The sequence below is a fragment of the Humulus lupulus genome, chromosome 4, assembly GCF_963169125.1.
Source record: "Humulus lupulus chromosome 4, drHumLupu1.1, whole genome shotgun sequence".
NCBI lineage: Eukaryota > Viridiplantae > Streptophyta > Magnoliopsida > Rosales > Cannabaceae > Humulus > Humulus lupulus.
In genome coordinates, this window is record NC_084796.1 from 234,187,709 (window position 1) to 234,212,572 (window position 24,864).

The following is a 24,864-nucleotide window of genomic DNA, read 5'->3' on the forward strand; positions in this document are numbered from 1 at the left end:
GTTCTTGCCAAATCTTCAAGTCTAACCCAAGATCCTTGATGCTCAGCCTATCCTTGCTCTCCACTAAGCTTTGCCCCAAGAAATTTGAAGAGAAGAGGTGCTAGAACCCCAAACCGATCCCTTCAAAACCCATCTGTTTTTCTCTCTTTCTTTCTTTCTTTTTCTTTCTTTCTTTTCAGCCTATACTCTTTTCTACAAAATCCACTAAGTGTATAAAGCCTCATTTAACCTATCTCAAAGCCAAATGACCAAAATGCCCTTCCCATTAATTCTAATTCCATTTGTCCAAATAGGGCCGTTTTAGTCATTCACCCAATTCCCGCTAATCCTCAAGTGTCTCTAATATTTTCCTGTTGCTTCCCAATACCTGATAAATCACCAAATAATTATCCCCCATCATCAAAATAAATCTCATTCTATTTCTCTGAATTCCTGCTCATACCCCCAGGCTCGCCCTGAGCTGGGTATAAATTCCTGTCAACACTTTCCGCTAGCCTGCTCACTGGGATCGCCTCGAGTCACAAAGCACAGATACATCCACATACCACTGTGGCCTCAACAATCATCACATAACAATGCAGTTATGCCCAACATGGCCAAAATTACAATTATGCCCTTCTAACACGATCCGGGCCTACATGCATACTAACATACATAGTCATGCATCTCAGATAAACAAATGGTCATATAACATGCTTTAAATCATAACCATGCATTTAAATCATTAAAATCACACATAAATCCCATCATGCCCTCCTGGCACGCTAATCAAGGCCCTTAAGCCTTAATAGCGGATTTGGGTCGTTACAACTATCCCCTTCTCATAAAAATTTCGTCCTCGAAATTTATCCAACATATCAGTCTGTAAACCCGCAACTCTGACCATAACTTCCAAGGTCCACCGCCTTTACTTTACTTTTCAACAACAGTCCTACAGGAGTAACAATCTTGCCTCTCAAGATCTTGTCTAACGGCCATACTCCCGATAGCCTCTCGTTTACACCGCAACCCTGTTGAAGCCTCAGGGTCTGCCTTGATTACAATGACCAATTCATTGTCTTATTTCTGATTCCAGAGATACTCAAAATCATCACCTCTACTAGGTGGGATCAGCTTGTAGGCCCCGCTGGCCTAACCCTTAGTACAACTTCAAAATTTATGATGAATTAAGAGTCAGAACTCTCCCTTCGTTCTCTAAACACCTTACAGATCCTCGTCTGTTATTATGCAGAGGCGCAACTCTTTCCTTCCGGAACTTTATTTCCTCATAACTTAGCAATTTACCAACTCTTTATTCTTTCAAATAGGCAGACACTCCTGCCTTGAGAAGTTTCAACGACCTCTTTGGCTTTCTCTCTGAACTAAAGCCAAACCGTAGTATTCACTATGCGTTACATTAACAAGACACCAACAACTTCCACTACGACTAACTCGTCAGGGATTACACTTCCCTTAATACCTCAAGTATTCGCCTACTCAGCGCTTAATTCTTTAAGATCTTTGATAAGTTTCAGACTGCCAATTCACTTGCAATCAACTGATAATTCCAGGTTCCCACTCTGTTCTTTTCGTTCTCAACACCCATTCTAAAATTTACAATACTCTTGGGTCTCAATTCCGTATCATCGACGTTCTATCCTGAAACCAGTTCACTTGACCCAACAACATTAACTCCCTCAACTGAGTTAAAACTTTTCATGTCCAAACAATTTACTCAGGGTCTAAAGCGGTCTATACCCATGATACACTACCACATCACCTAACCCCTCAGGGTCCAAAGGAAAACGCTATATTCCGGCACCCGCTCGACCCTCCCGGTACGACGTACCCTAGGAGGTGGAATAATGTCCATTCAGAATTCTCATTCATAAACCAAATCTAATTGGATCCTTCATCCATTCCTGGTATCCTAACTTGTACCACCTTAGCAGGGTTCTTCCCTGCTTCAACCCAAGCTGACACTTCGGATTTCATAGCTCAGTGACCCTCACCAGCTAATCAAACCTACTAACGTTACGCCAATCTCAGTCGTTGCCTTATATCCTCCATCACAATCTATGGCGTTATTCCCTGACTGATACTCGCCTCACAGCTAGGAGTTCCGTCTCCAATTAAATCTCCCCTCGCTCAATCGAGGATTCAAACACTGATCATCCGTCTATTACTTTTCACCACATCTGTGTCTCACGTTAACCTTTCTTACTAATACCCTAGACTTAAGTACCTTATGCCATGCACAACAGTCGACTTAACCATACACACACGCATTACAACATTACCAGATACTAATCAATTCTTACCTTGCCTTCTGAATTTCCTTCTGATTTGACACCACTCAGTCCGTCTAACCTCAAGTTTTACTATTCTCCTCATCTCTGATGTAGTTGTCTCCGGAGGTGCTTGCAATAGATGTCGCGCTTACCAATCTTGTTATGCTTTCAATTCTTCAAACGCTCTTCATTAGCTTCTTTGCGGCTTCAGATCAATTCTTCTCTTACCTGTCCTTTCTTCTTGCAGCCGTAATCTGAGAACTCCTGACGACATCCAAACTAACACTCCGTAGAACCTTACCTGTGACTTCGCCTTCTGGGTAAAAACGTCTTTCGCATAGTCACTTGCTCACCATTTCTATCTGGGAGTAATCCATATGTACTGCTCGTGAACTTGCCCACACCGTTCATGCATTCTCTGTCTAAAGAACTTACCTGTGCTGCTGCAGCTTGAATCGTTCCAGAATCCTTGTTACCAATTCCTCACAGCATGCCCGGTGCAACCTAATAAATTCACGAAAAGTCTTTATCCTTGGTTTCCAACTGGCAATAACCAGGTCGTAGATCAACTCTTGGGGACATCGTCCCATCTTATATCCAACATTGTACTTTTCGTCCTAACCCGACGATACTAGCAATCCCCGCAGTATAACACTCTGGCTAATCCAAGATCAAATTCCTTCGATTGTTTCAACAGACTTTCTGTCGGCCAAAACCGTCTTCTACATCATCCCCTATACCAACCTATCTGTAGTCCGACCTTGAAGTATTCCCTAAATCTTTCTTTGCATACCCACATAACTTTCCCACTGGTCAGCTCTGTCTCCTTTATGTACTCCAGATGATATCCTCAACAATCCATATGCCAGAGTTTCTAATTCCTTCTCCATAAGTATTACTGTCCTCGGCCTCTCAAATGGCACCTTTGAGGCAACCTCTCTATGTCCATCTCCCTCGCGGAACATTCTCAACACCGAGCCCTTCTAGTTCGCTACATGCCCAAAGCACAAGCTCGCCAGTTAAATACTCATCCTTGAGGACTCAGCCTCGAACCTCGAATGTATCGGTGCATTCCAGTTCTCCGTTTCCCGCACCATGGGAAATCCATCCTAACATCTCGAGTCATTCTTCGTAGAAGTCATGTCCTCACCTGACCTCCTCTCAGGTGGCATCCTCTTCCTCATGCGCATACTAACTAACCTCCCTGGTTCCTGTCGCCAGCTCGACAACCACCTTAGCAATCAAGCTTCATTCAAATCTCAAATTAGGTGCCCAAGCACTGTCTTGGGTCCTTCTACCTCAAAAATCAAGAATCCGACCTCATTGCGTCCTATCAACAAAAGTACCCTCTTATCAATCAGACTTTTCCCCCTTTCTTGGCCAAACCAGAAGCCACAGAACTATCCGGGGTTCTATCAACTTGATTAACACAATTCTCTCTTTACTAACTCCATCAAAGGAAGCACTGCCCCTGCGGCTCTAGCACTCATGCTCTAATCATCAACCATCAGTTCCTCGAACCCCATGGCTCTCTCTGCCATCCACATACAGACGATAAATCCTACATCAGAACAACCCGAACTACTTAGACTATTCCATATCTCAAATCCTTAAATGGGTCGCCATCAATTCCAGATACATCCATCGGTATAAATTCCCAAAATGAATTATCCAATTCACCATACCTATTGATCTATGCTGTTGTTACCCTAACAGCCCAAACCAAACTTATAAGTCTGCCCGTCTATTGATAAATTCCTTGTCAATCCGAACTCTCCTCAAAACCCGAGGATAACACCCTTTAAGCCTCTCATTAATACCCTTATCTGTCCATACCTCACAGTAAACCAACACCGGTAACCTTACTGCTAAAACATCCAAATCAGATATTTCCCCCAAAGAAATCCGCTGTTCTTTCATCCCATCTCAACTAACCAACCCCACAGCTAACTCACACACTAGTGACTCTCTGCTGCAGCTTTCAGGGATAACTGGGGATCCCAACCCCAACTTATATCTAGAATCCCCTTTTAACACGATATCAGGTCCCCAAACCCTTCTAGGAACAAACAACACGAGTTCACCTGTCAAAACTGACCCAACTCCTGAACTCTGTGGTTCATACTCTGAACCAAACCACCACTAGGTCCAAATATCCACCAGAAAAATGCACACACAAGCATATACTAGGTCAAATCCACAATGTCATACATTTAGCTACCAGATTCTATCATCACTAAGTATACCCAGATCTCAACATGCTTCACACAAGCAAATAAACATATATAACTAATGAATAAATTCAGAAAATTAACCACATACACTCAATATGCGAACCATTATGCCAATATTCATCCATATGCATAATAGTATTATTCAGCATGCATCAATCTCAACATGCAATAGTCAAGGGCCAGGCCCTATCAGTATCTCATGCATATGTCACTTCATTCCTCATGCTCCATATAAATAAGCAGGCAAACAGGGCATTCAAACATATATTCAGACATGTCAATTAATCATACCAACCAACCCTGAGTCTAGCTTGTCACTGACAGCGAGCGTACATGTTCGGTCGATCTCCAGAACCAATAAACCTTGGCTCGCTCTGATACCAAGTTGTAACGCCCTACTTCCTTAGAGCCGTTACTAAGTGAGTTTTAAGGCAAAACAGTGCAATGAGCTCGCTAACCGAGGTTTTGAAACAAAAGTGTGACTAATAAAGAAAGTTAAGGCTGTAATCTTTGAAAATGCGTTGACTCAATAAAACTTCTAGTATTAAACAATTGGGATCCCCAAAATAAGGTTTGAAAACTAATTACATCTTGAAATAAGTTTACAGTTGATAAATTCTAAAATCATAGATTATTACAGCCATTTTCAAATAAACCCCCAACCAAAGCAGTCGGGCAGGCCAAACATGTACGCGTCGCTTCACGCTCTCCGTACTCATGGTTGGTTGACTCAGTCATTGCCCTTACCTGCAACACAGAGCACCCGTGAGCCGAAGCCCAGCAAGAAAACTCATGCAAAACATAACATATGCAATTTATACAATTTATCATAACAGATAATCCACACATAAACAAGTCAACCATTAGACTAAGCAAACACGGCCATGCCGTCCCCGAAGCCTTACCGAAGCCTGGGGTCTCGGTCTTCACCGCAGGATCTTACACATATCCTGTGGGTCCCGGGCCCTGCCCTGACCATAGCATCCCATGTGCTAGGTGTTACTTCCGACTCCGCTGCCGTACCCGGCCTACGCCGCACTCGGCTCTTGCCGTTCATTTCATTATAATCATACAAAGCATAAATCAAACAACAATCATACAATTATCAATACGTGTAAGTCTACACCCTAACATGTAATGCAATATAGGGCCATGCCCGGCAATCATCTCATCATGCAATATAGGGCCGTGCCCCGCAATCACACTATGGGCCCACGCCCTATCCTACGGGTGTTATAGTTTTCTTACCTTTCCCTTCAATAGCTTAGATCACCTGACTCCTTGAGCACGATCCCACCCGAGCCTTAGCGCACACCTAGGCACAAACATAGGTCAAAGTCAACACCGAACCCCAAGTCCGAATACCTAGCCTCGGGACCAATCCCGAGCCCCCGGGAAGTTCCAAATCCCCAAAACAAAGTGGCGGAAACAAGCCCCGAACCCTAGGTCAAAATCCATCATCAAAACTCAAAAATTCCCCTCTGTGAACAGTGCAGCGCTACAGCGCTCTAAAGAGGGCGCTGTAGCGCTACAAGCAGAACACCCCTCCAGAAACAGGGACTAGCGCTACAGCGCTCCCTGACTAGCGCTGTAGCGCTAGTTGCAGCCCAGCAGAACCCGAAAATCGCATCTTGCGATTTCCTTCAACCAATTCAACCCCAAACTTGCCCAAACCTTTTCCAAGCCCAAAAACAAACTTATACACACCTCACACTCATCCCAAGCATCCCAAGAACTCAATCCCAAGCTCAAGAAACCCAACAACTCAAAATCTACCATGAACAACCCTAAACCAGAAATTCAAGTAAACCACAAAGATAGAGTCTTAGAAATCATACCATTAATGCAATTTCGACCTTGATTCAACCCTAAGCCTCCTTAGCTTGATCATCATCAAAGCTTGACCTGCTTTTCCCCAAAAGTCCCATCCATTTAGCTCAAAAACACAGCCCAAAACCAGTAAGCCCTAAAACTGAAATCCTCAAGAACTTACCTCAAGAGTTGATGTGTTCTTGCCAAATCTTCAAGTCTAACCCAAGATCCTTGATGCTCAGCCTATCCTTGCTCTCCACTAAGCTTTGCCCCAAGAAATTTGAAGAGAAGAGGTGCTAGAACCCCAAACCGATCCCTTCAAAACCCATCTGTTTTTCTCTCTTTCTTTCTTTCTTTTTCTTTCTTTCTTTTCAGCCTATACTCTTTTCTACAAAATCCACTAAGTGTATAAAGCCTCATTTAACCTATCTCAAAGCCAAATGACCAAAATGCCCTTCCCATTAATTCTAATTCCATTTGTCCAAATAGGGCCGTTTTAGTCATTCACCCAATTCCCGCTAATCCTCAAGTGTCTCTAATATTTTCCTGTTGCTTCCCAATACCTGATAAATCACCAAATAATTATCCCCCATCATCAAAATAAATCTCATTCTATTTCTCTGAATTCCTGCTCATACCCCCAGGCTCGCCCTGAGCTGGGTATAAATTCCTGTCAACACTTTCCGCTAGCCTGCTCACTGGGATCGCCTCGAGTCACAAAGCACAGATACATCCACATACCACTGTGGCCTCAACAATCATCACATAACAATGCAGTTATGCCCAACATGGCCAAAATTACAATTATGCCCTTCTAACACGATCCGGGCCTACATGCATACTAACATACATAGTCATGCATCTCAGATAAACAAATGGTCATATAACATGCTTTAAATCATAACCATGCATTTAAATCATTAAAATCACACATAAATCCCATCATGCCCTCCTGGCACGCTAATCAAGGCCCTTAAGCCTTAATAGCGGATTTGGGTCGTTACACTTCCCCCCGGCACTGATCGCTCCAATAGCACCAGAAGCTTTACAGGTCCAGTTCGATGCTTTAAATCAGGTCGTCCAACAACTAGTTGGGAACCGGACATCCCTTATAGAGTTTGACCAGAGAAATGGCACTCCATTTGTGCAAAGAATCGCTATGGTAGAGACTCCAAGAAAATTTAAAATGCATGTCTTGCCAAACTTCACTAGATTAGAAGATCATGTATCTCACATTAACAAATTCGAGATACAGGTGGATATCCAAAAGGTGTCAGACGATGCTCGGTGCAGAATTTTTCCAGCAACTTTATCCAAAACTGCCCAGGAGTGGTTTTTCAAATTCCCTCCGGCCAGTATAGTTTCTTGGGAAATGTTCATAAAGGAGTTTTATGGACAGTTCTATGCTGGTCAGGTACATCCAACCGAGGCCAATCAACTGGTCGAAATTCGCCAGAAGGAAGGAGAGACCCTGAAGGGGTATGTTCAACGATTCATGCGAGAAGCTGCTGGGGCCAAGACAGTTGGGGATGAAGGAAAGATGATGGCTCTTACTACTGGGGTACGATGCCACTCTTCCCTTTGGAACAGTTTGCGGAAGAATGGAGTCAAGAGTACTCAGGAATTTCTAGATCGAGCAGACAGGTATATCAAGCTCGAGGAGGCCATTGCCAATGAGGGAAAGTCTCCTACAGAAGATCAGGGCCTAAAATAATATCCCATAAAAGCCGAAAATGGGTCTGGGAAAACCAATGGCAACGACAAAAATAATCGGAAGAATGGGGGAAAAAGGGCGAACCACGAGCCGACAACATCTGATAACAAGCGCCCAAAACAAAATAGATATGACCCGAGGTTCACCAATTATACGGCCCTAGTCGATAGCAGAGAAGAGGTGTACCAGGCTACTCACACTAATGTTCCCTTCAGGCGACCAGCCCTAATCATGAAAGATATATCCAAGAGAGATACTACCAAGTTTTGTCATTTTCATAATGACTATGGCCATGACACCAACGAGTGCAACCAGCTTAAGGATGAGATTGAGCTCCTTATCAGACAAGGACACCTGAGGAGATATGTGCGAGCAACTGGAGGTTCTCAGCGAGAGGCTCAAGGAGGCAACGAGCAGGCACTTGTACACCAACACTCGCCCCCTTTACAGCCAGCTCCAGTTGTTGAAACATTGTTGACCATCTGCGGAGGACCACACATAGCAGGTGAGAGTGGGAAGGCAAGGGAAATATATGCCCGAACCTTACGTCACGACTAGGATATTGGGATGCTAAACGTAGAGGAGCGAACTCCCAAAAAAGATCGAACAGAGGAAGAATCGATAACCTTCTCCGAGCTTGACGCTCAGCATGTTTGATTTCCCCATTCAGATCCTCTGGTCATGGATGTCCAAATCGCCAATATGATGGTCAAGTGAGTGTTAGTAGATACAGGAAGCTCAGTCAACATTCTGTATAAATCTTCACTGGAGAGAATGAAATTATCAGTGCAAGATTTGGAACCATGCAACCGAACCATTTATGGATTTTCTGGCAAAGGGCTCGCACCAACTGGGTCGATTTGGCTTCCAATCACAGCAGGGGTTGCACCTGCGAACAGGACATTACTCGCTACTTTCATAGTAGTTGATTGTCCTTCTACATATAATGTTGTGATTGGAAGGCCTATTCTAGTCAATCTCCGAGCAGTGACCTCGGTCTGGCACTTGGCATTGAGTGGGATGCGTGTTAGGAAACCAACGAGAAGCATGGGAATGTTATAATTCCTCGATCACCAAGGCAAAAAGAGGCGGATCGGGGGAAAAGCTGAGAAAAGGTTGTTGTTGGTCAATGAAGTACAAGCCCAATTAGGTGAACAGATCACCAAATAGGGTGTGGTGTTGCCCTAAGTGAGGATAAAGACTTAGACCCTCGCTTTGGAGATTTTGAAGAAAATGTTGGACCTTGATGAGGTCCAATTAGAAGAAGCAAATCCGACCAGGGTTGTGAAAGTCGGTAAAAACTTAGAGACAACAACGAAAAACAAACTGGTGGAATTTTTTAAGGAGAACTAGGAGGTGTTTGCCTGGTTGCATAAAAATATGGTTAGCATAGACTCGGCGATGATCAGCCATGTCTTAAATATAGACAAAAACTTTCCATCGATACAACAAAAAAGAAGGTTGCTCGACAAAGACAGATCGAAGGCCTTAAAAGATGAAGTCGAGAAGCTGAAGGAAAACGGATTCATCAGGGTAGCGTTTTATCCATCTTAGGTCTCCCATCCTGTATTGGTTCTAAAGCCGAATGGAAAGTGGAGGACGTGCGTGGATTTCACAGACCTTAATAAAGCCTGCCCGAAGGATTGTTTCCCATTTCCAAGGATCGACCAGCTGGTCGACGCTACATCAGGGCATGAAATTTTATCTTTCATGGACGCATACTCTGGGTGCAATCAAATTAGTATGCATCCACCTGATGAGGAACACATTAGCTTTTGAATAGATATAGGACTTTACTATTACAAAGTAATGCCCTTTGGTTTGAAAAACGCTGGTGCAACTTACCAGCGACTGGTAAACCACATGTTAAAAGAACTGATCGGCGTTAGCATGGAAGTATATGTCGATGACATGCTGGTTAAGTCAAACAAAGCTGAAGAACACATCAAGGACCTGCAAAAATGCTTCAACATCTTGAATAAATAGATGAAGCTGAACCCCCTCAAGTGTTCCTTCAATGTGGGATCAAGAAATTTTTTGGGATTCGTAGTAAAATCACGAGGAATCAAAGCTAATCCCTAAAAGATTCAAGCACTGATCGAGATGCAGTCTCCAGCCAAGATTAAAGATGTTCAAAGCCTAACTGGGAGGATCACCGCCCTAAGTAGGTTCATATCTAAGTCAACAAACAAGTGTGTTCCATATTTTAATTACTCAGGGGCAAAAAGAAGTTTGAATGGACAGAAGAGTGCGAGCAGGCTTTTCAGGCGCTAAAATCCCACATGGCACAACCACCAATCTTGTCCAAACGAGCTGAAAAAGAAACTTTGTTCATCTATTTGGAAGTCACAGAGTATGCTACTAGTGCTGTTTTAATCAGACAAGAAGACCACATACAAAAAGAAGTGTATTATGTAAGCAAGAGGTTAGTGGGAGCAGATTTGCGGTATTCACCCATTGAAAAGTTGTCTATTGCTTGATTTTGGCCTCTAGAAAGTTGCAACCCTACTTTCAAGCTCACCCCATTATGGTACTCACCGACCAACCATTACGAAAAATCTTGCAGAAACCAGAAGCTGCTGGTCGGTTATTAAAATGGGCAGTCAAACTTGGGCAGTTTGAAATTTATTTTTCTCCACGAGCAGTTGTGAAATGACAAGCTTTAGTGGAATTTGTCGCAGAATTCACCGGAATCCCAAATAGCGAACTGTTGGAAGAAACGGAAAGTCAAAATCAAACTCCTTCCTGGAAGTTGTTCGTAGATGGCTCCTCCAACGAACACAATGCAGGAGCAGGTTTGATCTTAATCACACCTGAAGGACATCGGTTCCATTGTGCAATCAAATTTGACTTTACAACGTCTAACAATGAAGCCGAGTACGAGGCCCTACTTGCAGAATTAAGACTAGCTAAGGACATGGATATAAAGTCACTAGAAGTTTATTGCGATTCCCAACTAGAGGTTAATCAAATTATGGGAGAGTATCAGGCTAGGGTTCTAAAGATGGTTGCTTATTTGAACAAAGCAAATGACTTATTGGCACAGATTGAAAGGTATACCTTCCAACAAGTGCCTCACGATCAGAATTCCAATGTTGATGCCTTGGCCAAGTTAGCAAGCGCAAAAGATGATGACGCCTTGAACATAGTACCAGTTGAACGTTTGTCGGCACCGAGCATTCAAATGGAAGAGTTTTCACTAGTGATTCAAGCGACAAACACGTGGATGACACCCATCGTTGAATATCTCGAACAGGGGTTGCTACCAGCGGAAAGAAACAAGGCAAGGAAGTTTCAGCGACAATCGACTCGATTTATTCTGGTCGATGGGCTTTTGTATAAAAAAGGATACTCGATGTCTTTGTTACATAGTTTTTCTAAGGAGAAAGCTAAGGAACTGATGCAAGAGTTCCACGAAGGCTCCTGTGGAGATCACGCTGGGAGGCAGAGTTTGTCGAAAAAGATCTTAAGACAAGGGTATTTTTGGCCTACTATGGATGAGAACTCGATGGATTTCATTCGAAAATGTGACAAGTGTCAAAGATTCTCCAAGATACTGCGAGCAGCCCCAAATGAGCTCAAACAGATGCAAAGCCCATGGCCATTTGTAGTATGGGGGATTGATTTGATCGGGACTTTACCTGCAGGAAAAGGGAATGTCAAGTATGCAGTAGTTGTTGTTGACTACTTTACAAAGTGGGTCGAAGCTGAGCCATTAGCAACGATAATGACCAAGAAAGTATTGGACTTCGTTGTCAAAAACATTGTATGTCGATATGGGTTGCCAAGGAAAATTTTCTCGGATAATGGCACACAATTTGACAGTGATATGTTTTCACTGATTTCTGCGAGAGGCATGGGATTATAAATTTTTTTTCATCGATAGCTCATCCACAAGCAAATGGACAAGTTGAGGCTGTCAATAAGACTTTGATGGACACACTGAAGAAAAGGCTCGAAGAAGCAAAAGGGGCATGGCCAGAATAGCTACCAAAAGTACTTTGGTCGTATAGAACATCCCATCGAATAGCAACAGGCCATACTCCATTTTCCTTGGCCTATGGGTATGAAGTCATATTGCCTGTGGAGCTCAATCCACCATCACATTGAAAGCTGACAAACGATCAAAGCACTAATGATCAACTATTGATGGAGTCCTTCGACTTGGTTAATGAAAGGAACGAGCAAGCTCAACTTTAAGTGGCAGCTTACCAGCAGAAGGTTGCTCGATATTTTAACTCTAAAGTACATGGAAGAAATTTTAACGTGGGAGATTTGGTACTTAGAAGAGTTTTTCTCAACACTCGCGATCAGGCTGCCAGAGTGCTCGAACCAAACTGGAAGGGTCCGTATCAGATTGAAGAAATTCTTCAACCAGGCACATATAAACTTGCTCACTTAAACGGAGATCTCATTCCTCGCTATTGGAATGGAGAACACATGCGCAAGTATTATCAATAAACAGTTCTTTTTAAAGAACTGGCTTGTATTAATTTCACTTTTTACAAGTTTATAAATAAGGGCTAGTCAATTATTTAACTGGTCGCTTACACGTGTAAGATCAATTGTTGATCACTCGTACAGACACGATTATGTCCATTTATTATGAGAAATAAAAGGAATTGTGTGCAACCAGTTATTCTTGCCAATTATTGTATTTATTACAAGTATTTGCTCATTACGTGTGATGTTTTTCTATATATCAATAATTGTTTACAAGTACACGAGCAGTAATGTTCGAACAGGACTTGGTCATGGAAAGTGATCGAGAAGCTTACGCTCCTCAATCACTTGAGGGGCATATAAGATACTAAGCAAGAAAAACATATCAACAAGCATATGTAAACACACGAGCAAAATAAGGGAAAGCATACTACGACACTTAGAGTATTTTTCAAAAAAATTTGTTTAAATTTTGTAAAATCAAAACAAAGTGTTATGCTAAGTTCGATCATTCGAACAGATGTTATAGTATAAGCAAATATTATAATATCAAAATGAAATGTTTTTACACCGCGAGCAGTTACTACTCGGATATAAATTAATAAATTAAAAGAAAAGCTGCCTTGAGCAGCAAAATTGCCTCAACATTACGAACCATAGTTCGTATGTTCCAGTTACAAATATATATAAAAAAAAACAAAGCACATTAAATCACTGAGCAGCAGGAGGATCTGGCTGGGATTGCTGGTCGACTATGGTCCCTACATCCTCTTCAACACCTTCGGTGCCAGTCGCCAAGGAGATTTTAGGAGATTCCTGAGCTTTCTTCTCCTCTTCTAGGCGAGCAGCACACTTCTCCAGTTCAGCTCACCTCATCTGCTCGGGAAGATAATCGAAGTTTGCTTCTGGGTTGTTCTTTCAGAAGAGGTAAAAGCAATTGAAAGTTCCCCCTCTGAACTTCTCTAAGTTCTAAGTATTGGTCTCCTCGAGTAGTTTAACTCGCCCCTCCAGCTTAATGGTTTCCTTCCGACTGATCACTAGGTCATCTTGAAGTTTGGTTGCTTCTTAAAAGTTAATCTCCAAAGCCTCCTTAAACTTCTCCTTAACGGCATTAACTTTGGCCACCGACTCTTGGCACTTCCTTAACTCCTTGCTCAGGCTAGCAACTTTACCCTCGGTCGCCTTAATCTCCTCGACATGTTTGGTATCATTCTCCTCAACATGACACCAGTTATGGCCTATGGTCAGGATCCCCTGCGAACAGAAAAATAAAAGTGAACCGGTCATGGGAAATTAGAGAAAATGTTGCTCGACTAAAGAAAAAAAAAAAAGAAACACACTTACACTAAAGACTTAGGACAGGCCTTTGTTGATAACCTGGCTGTTTGTGAGCAGAGGGGGATGGGAAAAGGCTTCCTGGCTATGATGGTGTCTGGATAGCCTTTGTAGCTTCTCGTGAGTAACGTTGTAGGTGCTACTCAGCAAGTCAGTGGCCGGAGATCTCCCCACCTGCTCGGGGGGAGCGCTATTGTGAGGAGGAGGAGGTATCATGGTCCTGGATGGAGTGGGCGCAGGAAGGTCCTCTGTTCAAGTCCTTTTCTTGGAGGGATCGCTATTGCATTCCCTAAGGTACCCCCTGCTCGCTTTCTTTCTACTCGCGGGAGCTTCGACGTTTGCGCACATGTCGAAAGCATCTTCGGAAGGCATGACTGCAGCAAAACAAAACCAAACTATTAGACAAAGTAGTTTGGAGAAAAAATATAATAATGAAAAGGGAAAATCTAAGTAATATACCCGAACTACTATTACTGGTCGAAATATTATTTATAGAACTACAGCTACACTCACTCTCTACCTCGAAGAAGTCCAAATTAAAATTACTGGTCGTAAAATTAAGTTGACACCCCTATCGAATAGATGATAAGGGATGGGCAAGTTATCTAAGAGTACCATTCTCGTCAGAGGATTCAGATATAGAGCTGGTGTCTGGCAGTTTTTGTTTTCCCCTCGCATGGTGGGTAAGGGCAGCGGCAGCCCGAGGGTTGCTGGATGGTTCCCGGATGGTCACTCCCGTTGGTCGTCACCGCAGGGGTTGTGACACATCTTGCTGCTACTCGGGGATTTCTTGTCCGGTACCTGATGGACCAAAAACGGGTATGTTTTAAATATTTATAACTCGCAAGCGCACGAATCGTATTTATAGAATAGTGTTCGTGTAAGCACGAGGTCAAACCCAAAGGAGTTGTCTAAAATCGAAAAGAAAACTATTTTAAATCAAAATTAATAAATTCTAACCTAGCTCCAAAGATTGAAGAGATTTTTGAATAATGAACATAAAATAAAAGACAATAATATAGAAATTAAAGACAATATATATTACTAAATTAATAATTGTAAACAAGATGGTAAAATAAGATTATTAAGGATTAGAATCCACAAAATATAAGTTCAATAATATTTATAAGTACATTGATTCCCAAGTTTTAGTGATAGTTAAAATAAATCAAACTATCATTTTCTAAATAGATTTATAATTTTAAGCACAAATTACTTCTAAAAAAGATAAGATTTTTCTTCACTTTTCAAAATTATAATTTCAAAGCATTTAGTGTAAATCAATCTAATGAAATAACAAGTAAATCAATTAACATTATTTATAAGGCAAAACATAATATTTTTGTTCTAAGCATGGATGTGTACAATTTAATGACACATCTTACACAAAGAATATTATATTTTTGCACTAATGAAGAACAAAGTGTAAATATGTGCTAACAATCCAAAATACATGATATTTAAGATGAAAGAAGATATTTGAAGAAGAAAATTCCATAAACTTTGTTGCACAAAATGGGAAATCAACATACAAAATAAATACTACCTAGTTACATATTGTTTCATCATCACCTTAATAATCTTAAAAAGATTAGAAACTCATAACTAAAATAGAAAATACAAACTAAAAATTACAACATAAATAGGAAAATTTGGAGGATGAACCCCCAAATTTTTCCTCTAAAAATACATAGAAAATAACCAAAAAGAAGAAGAAGATGAAGAGAATAGAGAGGTTTTGAAATGTGTAGAATTTTTGGTATGGTAACCTCCCTCTAAAATTGACACCCTAAATGGTCTTCAAAATTCCATATTTATAGTCAAAATGAGGTATTAAAATAATCAATTTAAATTAATTAAATTGATTAAATTAATTTAATTAATTATAATATGAAAAATATGGGTAAATTATAGGGTGTAATAATGATGTTTTGGGATAAAATGTGTAGAAAAGTTGGGTAAAAAGTTGGAATTTTTGGCCAAGGGGACAAGTAGACAAAATGTATTTGTTGGGCTCAAAAAATGGGGAAAAAGTGGCTGTTGGCAGCTGTGGGCAGGAGGTCTTCGGCTGGGGAAAACTGGGCCAGGCGCAGAGAAGCAGGCCCACTATGGGCTGGAAGAAAGAGCTTGGATGTGGAAGCTGCTGGGAAAAGCTTAAGGAAGCTGGGAAGAGAGGCTGCACGTGGATCGTTGGGAGCAGCTGGAGGAAGGCGTTGGTGGGTGTAGCAGGAGCCTGGCAGCTGCTGTGGGCTTCGCCTGGTGAGGCTGTTGGGCCTGGGCAGGAGATGGGCTGGAAGAAGCAGCTGGAAATGGCCAGGTGGGCCTGGACCGTTGGGCATGGGCTGATGGTCTTCAAAAATGCCAGCTTTTCATTTCTTTTTTCTCAAAAATGCCACTCTTTATCCTCATTTTTATTGCTTTTCAAGAGAAAATAAATTACAACAAATTCCCTATAAAACAAACATAAATTAAATTAAAACTAAATATTTTCAATAATAAAATATACAACAAAAATTCCATGAAAATATTAATTACAACTTAATTTACTTAAACATTTAAGCTCAAAATTGCATCTTTTTACTCCTAACTTAACAATATTAATTTTAAATAATTAAATTATAACATTTTACAACAAAATAACTACAAAAACACACAAAAAATATATAAAATCAAAATAAACCTAATAAATTCAAAATTACTTAAAAACTTAATAAATCAATTAAAAACTCAAAAATTAAGCAACAATTAGCACATAAAAAGTGGTAAAATAACTCTATTTTGAATAGTTATCAGTACCCTCTCTAGTGGCACTCCCCTCGGTGGATTCTCTCACTTCCTGGTGAGGTTCCAAAAGGTCGACCAGCTTTAGATTGCTCTCAGTGACCAGTTCTTTGACACCCTTTTCAATGTTCGTCATGCTGGCCAGGGCTGCGGCCCTCATCTCCATCTCTGGAGTAGGGTCTGGTCGATACCATGGACCTAGACACAACACCAATTTGCTAAGGACAATGAAAGGAAAAACTAACAGCGATCATCGACCAGAGATTGAAAAGTTTACCTCCTCGTGTGAAGGCCAGATTGTCGGCAACCAGGTCCGTCGTGAGGAAGTATTCCTGGAAGTACTTTCCTATGTTGGACTTGTGGGTGGCACCGCTCAGAAATGTACGAGCAAATTCTTGGTGGTAGAAATGGAATAACCTTGTATTGTTTTGGTTAGGGTTGGATTTGAGATGGAAAAGGTAATTGATCTCATGCGGTGTAGGCACATGATATTTTTTATGGTTATAAAGGATATAGAGTGTTGATAGCACTCTATATCCATTGGGCGTGATTTGAAAGGGGCGACCTGGAAGTAATTGGCCAACCCTTGGAAAAATTCATGCAAGGGCAAGATTGCCCCTGCCTCAATGTGATACCTCGACTAGGCGCTGAAGGCGCCTCCAGGCACATTTGCCCTTTGGTCGGGTGTAGGTTTGAATAAAGTAATCCTAGGAAGACCGTACTTCTTGGGATACTTCGCCACCATCCTGTGGTGCGACGTTCCAGTCAACTTCTGCTCGAGGGCCATCGCGGAGCCGAGCTTTGGGTTGAATGTATGGTGGTGCAAAGTTTATATTTTGAGGATCATTTGAAGGACCCTTGGTACCGATTGCTGGTTAGTTAGAAGGAGAATGGATGGTTTTCTTTTTCTTGCGAGCTGTGTAATTAACACGACCCATGTGTGGCTGATGGTCTGAAGGACTGGTCGTGGGGTTTTGGTGTGAAGGCAAGGGAAAGGAAATGACGGTTGTTCTTGATCCTTGAACAACATCGCGAGAAGATCGTTGCCTATTGTCCTCTCACCTCCCCAAGGACCGTGCATGAATATCTGAGAAGAGTAAATGGGAAGTGAGAATCTACGACCAATAGATAGAAGAAGAAGAAGAAATATAAGGATAATGTTGCTCGTGTATAAAATTTAAGCTTTTATACGGCCAGCAACATCCTAACATAAATACTACAAACATGCGAGCAGTTTGGAAAAAATGGATCAAAAAGTGGAAGTGAAAAGTTTTTTCAAGAAAACTTTTCGACTCCGAAAACAGGCGGGAAAAACTCAGTTTTTCCGAAAACAGTAAAATCGAATTTTTACTTTGATTTTGGGCCCTAAATCAGTACTCTTATGTCCCACATCAATTTCTAAACCTCGCCTAATGTTTTTATTACCTAAAATTCCTATTCTATTGTGTTTCTGTACATTTTTGTGTGAACCCGATTACCAGAGAAACTTTTTATCAAGGACATTAGAGGCTCAAATCAGAAAACTCGTGAAATTTATTCTAGATTGCATAAAAAAGGAGGTGGGTTCAAAACTTACTTGAATTATGGATTGAAGAGGAATCACGAAGGTTGTTGCTCGGAGCTGATTGAACACGTCTCGGATCACCGAAGCTTTCTGAGTTTTTCTTGAGAATTTTCTTCTGAGTTCTTAAGGAGAGAGAAGGAATTGGTAAAAAGTGAATAGTAGGAAAGGTAATATATTTATATTGATCGTGGTGTAGTTAAAGAGGTAATGATGGGAGTAAGGTTTCAATGTATGGGAAATCGCATTAGCCGTCAAAATATTTTTGGGAAACTGTAAAAGTCATGATTGCTTACTTTTTCGAAAAGGGGCTGACAGATATAACAGGTCAGACAAATTGCTGGTCGAGTAAGTTTATTAAATGCTGGTCGCAGTAAAAGAAACTTGGGGGGAAACTGTTTACCCAAAAAAGGTTCACCTAATGACGTGGCAAGACTAGTATGCATGTGGGATGGGCGTGACTATAAGAGAATTCACTTGGCAGAAGGCATATTTCGTAGTCGACTAAGACTGGTCGTAGTATATCAGATATTTTCTAAAGATATTTGATCTTGTATTTATGTAATAATTGTAATTTCCATTATGATTAAGATACGCTTGTATTAAATGTAATCAAGGCCCATCGGCCCATAAGGAGATCATTGAGTCTATAAATAAGACTCAAAGGGTTCATGAGGTTCTTCTTCATAATTTTTGGGAGATTGATAGAGAAAATCAGTGTTCTTACACAATTCTTTGTAATTATCATTGAGCTTGTGAAACTCAGTAAACCCTTGTTTACTAATCTCAGGTTTTCATCACCTTAATAAGAACACTAAGCGGACATAGGTCATTACCATCACTTGGGGCCGAATCACTATAAATATTTGTGTCACTTATCTTTTTGGCTTGAATTCATCTTTCTTTTGTCGTTTTATTTGACTCCGTGTCATTGACCAAATTGAGGGTCAACACTAGGCAAACTTCCTTGAGGCCTAGTGTTCAATAGATTTTCTAACTGACCCACTTGCATCTCCAAATTCCTTATGGAGGATCTAGGCTCTGTCATGAACTGAGTCTGAGTGTTGGTGAGCGTTAAAAGGGAAACTTGCAATTCATTAGGCTTGTGTTGATATGGTGATGCTTGAGGCGGCATTTGAGACATAGATTGCTAATACTGGTTTTGGAATTGAGGTTGTTGGCCTTGATTATTTCTCCAGGAGAAATTGGGATTATTTCTCCACCCTGGTTTATAGGAGTTGGAGAATGGGTTGTTGTATGGCCTCTGAAAGTTCCCAATTGCTTGAACATGAGCTTGATCCATGGGTATATTATTGTGTGGGTTTGCTACTATACATTTCTCAAAAGTATGGGGTCCCCGACACATCTCACAAACTGTCTGTATTTGTCTAGCTTGTGCCGAAATAGAGTTATGCTGCAACTCCTTAGTGAATGTTGTAACTTGAGCAATTAAAGCAGTTATAGCATCCAGTTCATGAACCCCTGCTACTTTTATGGTATGAGATGCTCGCTCATCAGACCACTGATTGTTATTTATAGCCATTTCCTCTAGTAGATCATAGGCCTCATTAGCATTTTTTCTCATAAATGCCCATTGTAATGCCCTGGTTACTCCAAGACTTTTACTGTTAACTTTAAACAGTGTTTAACTCGCTAAACGAGTGATTTGGTTATAAACGTGCATCTAGGTGTCATTAATAGGCTAAGGTGAAAAATCTCGATCAAAAGGAATTGATATATTTTCTTTAAAACATTAAACTATACATGGGCCCAGAAAAGTGTTTACAAAGTTATTTACAATCCAAAATGGTTATTACAGTGTAAAAATTACAACTCGCCGACCTAAGCAACAAAAATAGGGTTAACCCCTAGTTCCTCTGAGAAACACCTTAGCCGTGGTGGTCAAGCGGCCGCATATGTACACATCGCCACCTAAGCTCTCCACTCAAGGCTGAGTGAGATTTTCTTTCCCTTTACCTGCACCACATAGCACCCGTGAGCCGAGGTGATAGACCCAAAACGGGTATGTTTTAAATATTTATATCGCAAGCGCATGAATCGTTCATATAGAATAGTGATCGTGTAAGCAAGGATGTCGAACCAAAAGGAGTTGTCTAAAATCGAAAAGAAAACTATTTCAAACCAAAATTAATAAATTCTAACCTAGCTCCAAAGATTGATGAGAATTTGTAACAAGATAATCAAATAAGAGACAATAGTAAAGAAATTAAAGACAATAAATAAAAATAAATTAATAGTAGAAATCAAGATGGTGAAAGAAATATTATTAAGATAATAGAATCCACAAAATATAAGTTCAATAATATTTAAAAGTACATTGATTCCCAAGTTTTAGTAATAGTAGAAATTAATCAAACCATCACTTATTCAAATTAGATATTCTATTTGAGCACAAGTTTTTATAAAAATATAGGATCTATCTTCACTTTTTAAAAATTATAATTTCAAAGCATTTAGTATAAATCAATCTAATGAAATAACAAATAAATTAATGAAAATTATTTATAAGGCAAACCATAATATTTTTGTTCTAAGCATTGGATGTGTACAATTTAATGAGGCATCTTACACAAAGAATATTATGTTTTTGCACTAATGAAGAACAAAGTGTAAATATGTTCTAACAATAAAAAATACAAGATATTTAAGATGAAAGAAAATATTTGAAAAAGGAAATCCATAAACTTAATTGCACAAAATGGGAAATCAACATACAAAATAAACACTATCTAGTTACATATTGTTTCATCATCACCTTAATAATCTTAAAAATATTAGAAACTCATAACTAGAATAGAAATTTCAAACCAAAAAATTACAAACATAAATAGGAAAATTTGGAAGAGAAACCCCCAAATTTTTCCTCTAAAAACTTATAGAAAAATGACCAAAAAGAACAAAAAGATGAAGAGAATGGTAGAAAGAAGATGGTAACCCCTCCTAAATTGAGCACTAATAAATGGTCTTCAAAACTCCATATTTATTGCCAAAATGAGAATACTAAAATAATCAATTTAAGCTAACTAAATTGATTAAATTAATAATAATATGGCAAATAGGAGTAAATTATATGGTGTAATGATGATGTTATGGGGTAAAATGTGTAGATAAGTTGAGTAAAAATGTGGTATTTTTAAACAAAAGGGACAAGGTGCTTTTGTGGGCTCAAGGAAAAACAAGAGGAAAGGCATGGTGGCTCCTGGCATTGGGTGGTTGCACGGCTAGGATGGCTGGTTGGGAGGCCCGAATGGGCTGGGCCGAATGGCTGATGGAGCAGCTGGGGGGAAATGGCCAGGCGGGCCTGGTGGAGTGATTGGGTCGAAGCTGGAGAAGCTGCTGGGCGAATGACCGTGGGGTGCTTGCTGCTGGGGCTTCGTTGGAGTTGAGTGGGGCTGGCTGCTGAGGATGGCTGCTACGATTGGGCCTGGGCCCGTGTGGTGCATGGCTGGGCAGGGGCTTGAATTTCATAAATGCCACAATTTTTCCTTCTTTTTCTTGCTTTTCAAGAGCCAAAAAATACAACATATCTCCTATAAAAAACATAAATTAAATTAAAACTAAATATTTTCAATAATCAAATATACAACATAACTTCCATGAAAATATTAATTAAAACTTAATTTATATTTAACATTTAAGTTCAATAATACAACATTTTTTTACCTCAAATTAAACAACAATAATTCAAATAATTAACTACAATATTTTACAACAAAATAACTATAAAAATATACAAAAATCTATAAAATTAAAATAAACCTAATAAATTCAAAATTACTTAAAAAATTAATAAATTACTAAAAAACTCAAGAATTAAGCAACAATTAGCACATAAAAAGTGGTAAAATAACTCTATTTTGTAGAGTTATCACGGGGCTTGGCAAGAAAACTTATTACTACATGTATGTAATTTCAATAAATGATTCTGGTAATCATTCTGGGGCTTGCAGCCCTAATCAAATAGTGAGTCACACTTTGGGGCTCCGCACCCTAATCAGATGGGTGAGTAATAAGTCATACTCTGAATAGATGACTAATAAGTCTATCTCTGAATAGATGACTAATAAGTCTATCTCTGGTTGCACCCTAAGCCATCTGACATTTAGTCACCTGAGCCTTTTGGCCCTGTCTCTATGTAACTACCCTTTAGACTAGACAAGCATTTTTAGTTTTCATCGAACTTGGGGTCGGTCAAACATTTCATGCTCATGGTGATTAGATCTAATCATTTTGGCCTGTGTTAAACACATTAATGTCGTTCTTGACTCTTAAGCCAGTACCATACGACTAGTGCCCAGTATCACCGCTGAACTTGACAGATAAGTCACAGCTTCACGATCAATACTAAACGCCTTTTCTGATCCCTGACTAATAAGTTATTGCCATACACAAATAAGCAAAGCTGCTATGCATTTACTATGTAATCAATGTCCACATGTAGAGCACTCAACATGCTTCATCAATAACCATGCATGTCACATATTTGGTGTAGTTTTCTTACCTCTGGTTCAAGCGTGAAATAATAAAAGAACGACCTTTGAGAATGATCAGTCATTAAGTCCCTTAGCGCTCACCTATTCATAACCAAATATTGGATTCCATTAATAAAAATAAATAATAAAAGGTTCATGGTCTAAACCCCACTCCCGGGGCCCGAATCATACTAAAATGGTTAGTAGATTCGATCCCGAGCCTTAGGAAATGAAACCCCGAGCCTAAACCCTTGAAAAACCCCTCCTTGGCACAAAAGGTAGGGGCGGTCCATGACTTGACCTAGTGGGTCGCAGTGCACCCCCAAGATAGAGAGCCTCTGTCTGAGGTACCAGGGGCGGGCCGCAACTTGGCCTAGTGGGTCGAGGTGTGCCTGCTTAATAGAGCCCAGGGGAGGCTCTGGCTTGGGTCCAGGTCGCAACTTGCATGAACTCGGTCACGACTGGACCCATCGAACCCAGCTCCCCTGTCCATTTTCTCAATTCAAACCAGCCCAAACCTTCACCAATTCAATCCCAAAATTTCAACCAAACATCAACACAATATATCCAACATTTAAACAACAAAACCCAAGCTTAATAACACTTAAAACTTCATCAAATAACTACTTCAACAATCAAAACTCTCAAACTTTAAACTATCCTTAAAACAGAGCTAAAACCAAAAACTATGGCTAGAATCTTATCTTCAACATAGGTTTGAATCCCCTTCAATGGTTGATCACTAGCCTAAACCCTCAAGCTTTAATTCCCAAGCTTGGATCCTTAAGTTAAGCTTCAAATATCACAACCCGATAGAGAGAGAAAGATGATCGTGGAAGAGAAAGAGAGCTACTCTGTTTTTCAGCCTACTTCCTTCTACAACTTTCTAACTTAAGCATATCCCATGGTCAAAAGACCAAAATGCCCCTAAGCCCAATTAATTCCTATATAGCCACCTAAGGGCAAAACAATCATTTCCCACTTATCCCGCTAATTATAATTAACATCCTCCAATTCCCGTTATTCCCAATATTCTTAAATAGTAATTAAATCATATCCTATTACATGTTCATTCCCGATAATGTACTAAGCATCAAATTACCTCCAGGCTCACCCCGAGCCCGGTAATTAATCCCGTTATGACCAAACCGCTAACTTGCGTTCTAGGATTGTCTCATGCCAAATAGCTTGAACATATCCACATTATAATGTGGTGTCATCCATAAATCACCAACATGCATATAAAAATACAAATATGCCATGAACAGGCCAAATTACGAAAATGCCCTTCAAATAATAAGTGAACCCACATGCATGCAATTATCATCATATAATCATATAATCATGCATTTAATCAAATAATTGCATAAGAAATCAATTATGCCCCTCCTGGACCCCTAATTCAAGCATTAAGCCACATTAGGGAATTTGGGACATTACATCCATCCTGCTGCAACATCAATTATGGTACAAGTAGTACCGCACAACCCATTATAAAAAATTGTGGACTAATATCCACTTCTCAATATTGTGATGAGGGTACTTTCTCAATAATTCCTTAAACCTCTCCCATGCTTCAAACAATTTCTCCTCGTTTGTCTAGAAGAAGTTATTAATCTCCCCTCTCAACTTTGCAACTTTCCTTGGAGGGAAGAACTTGGCGAGAAATTTATGTGCTAAATCGTCCTAAGTGCTAATAGAGTTGGCCTGCAGCGAATTCAACCAGCTATTGGCTCTTTCCCTAAGTGAAAATGGGAATAGCCTAAACCTTATGGCATTGTCACTTACCCCATTCATTTTAAAAGTCACACATAGCTCCAGAATATGGCGATGTGCATGTTTGGGTCCTGATTAGGCAAGTCACCAAACTGAATGGTGGACTGGACCATTTGTAGTATTGTTGGCTTAATCTCGAAATAATTAGCGGAAACTGTAGGGGAGTACATAATCCCTTAAAGTTCGAGCCCCTTGGTCTTGGGCTTGATCCTGGGCTTCTGCACCTGCTACCCCTCCTGCATTTTGGGGGGCATTTTTTACTGCATTCCCTTGGTTTGCAACCATCCTTGCCTCCAACCTCTAATTCTTACGGATATGTCTACAGGTTCTCTCAATCTTAGGATTCACTGGTATGATTTCAGATATCTTTTCACATCGCATTAACCAATACTACATGAGATAAGAGAATTCAGACAAAACCTTAGTTAGAATTATTGAAAAAAAA

At 40.3% G+C, this 24,864-nt stretch overlaps 1 non-coding gene across 1 annotated transcript; it reads left to right on the top strand.

Moving 5' to 3' along the window:
- The first annotated feature begins 24,168 nt into the window (after positions 1-24,168).
- LOC133833610 (small nucleolar RNA R71) lies at positions 24,169-24,275 on the top strand. Its single transcript, XR_009892981.1, has one exon. It is a non-coding gene; the product is annotated as a small nucleolar RNA R71 (small nucleolar RNA).
- The last annotated feature ends 589 nt before the right edge of the window (positions 24,276-24,864 follow it).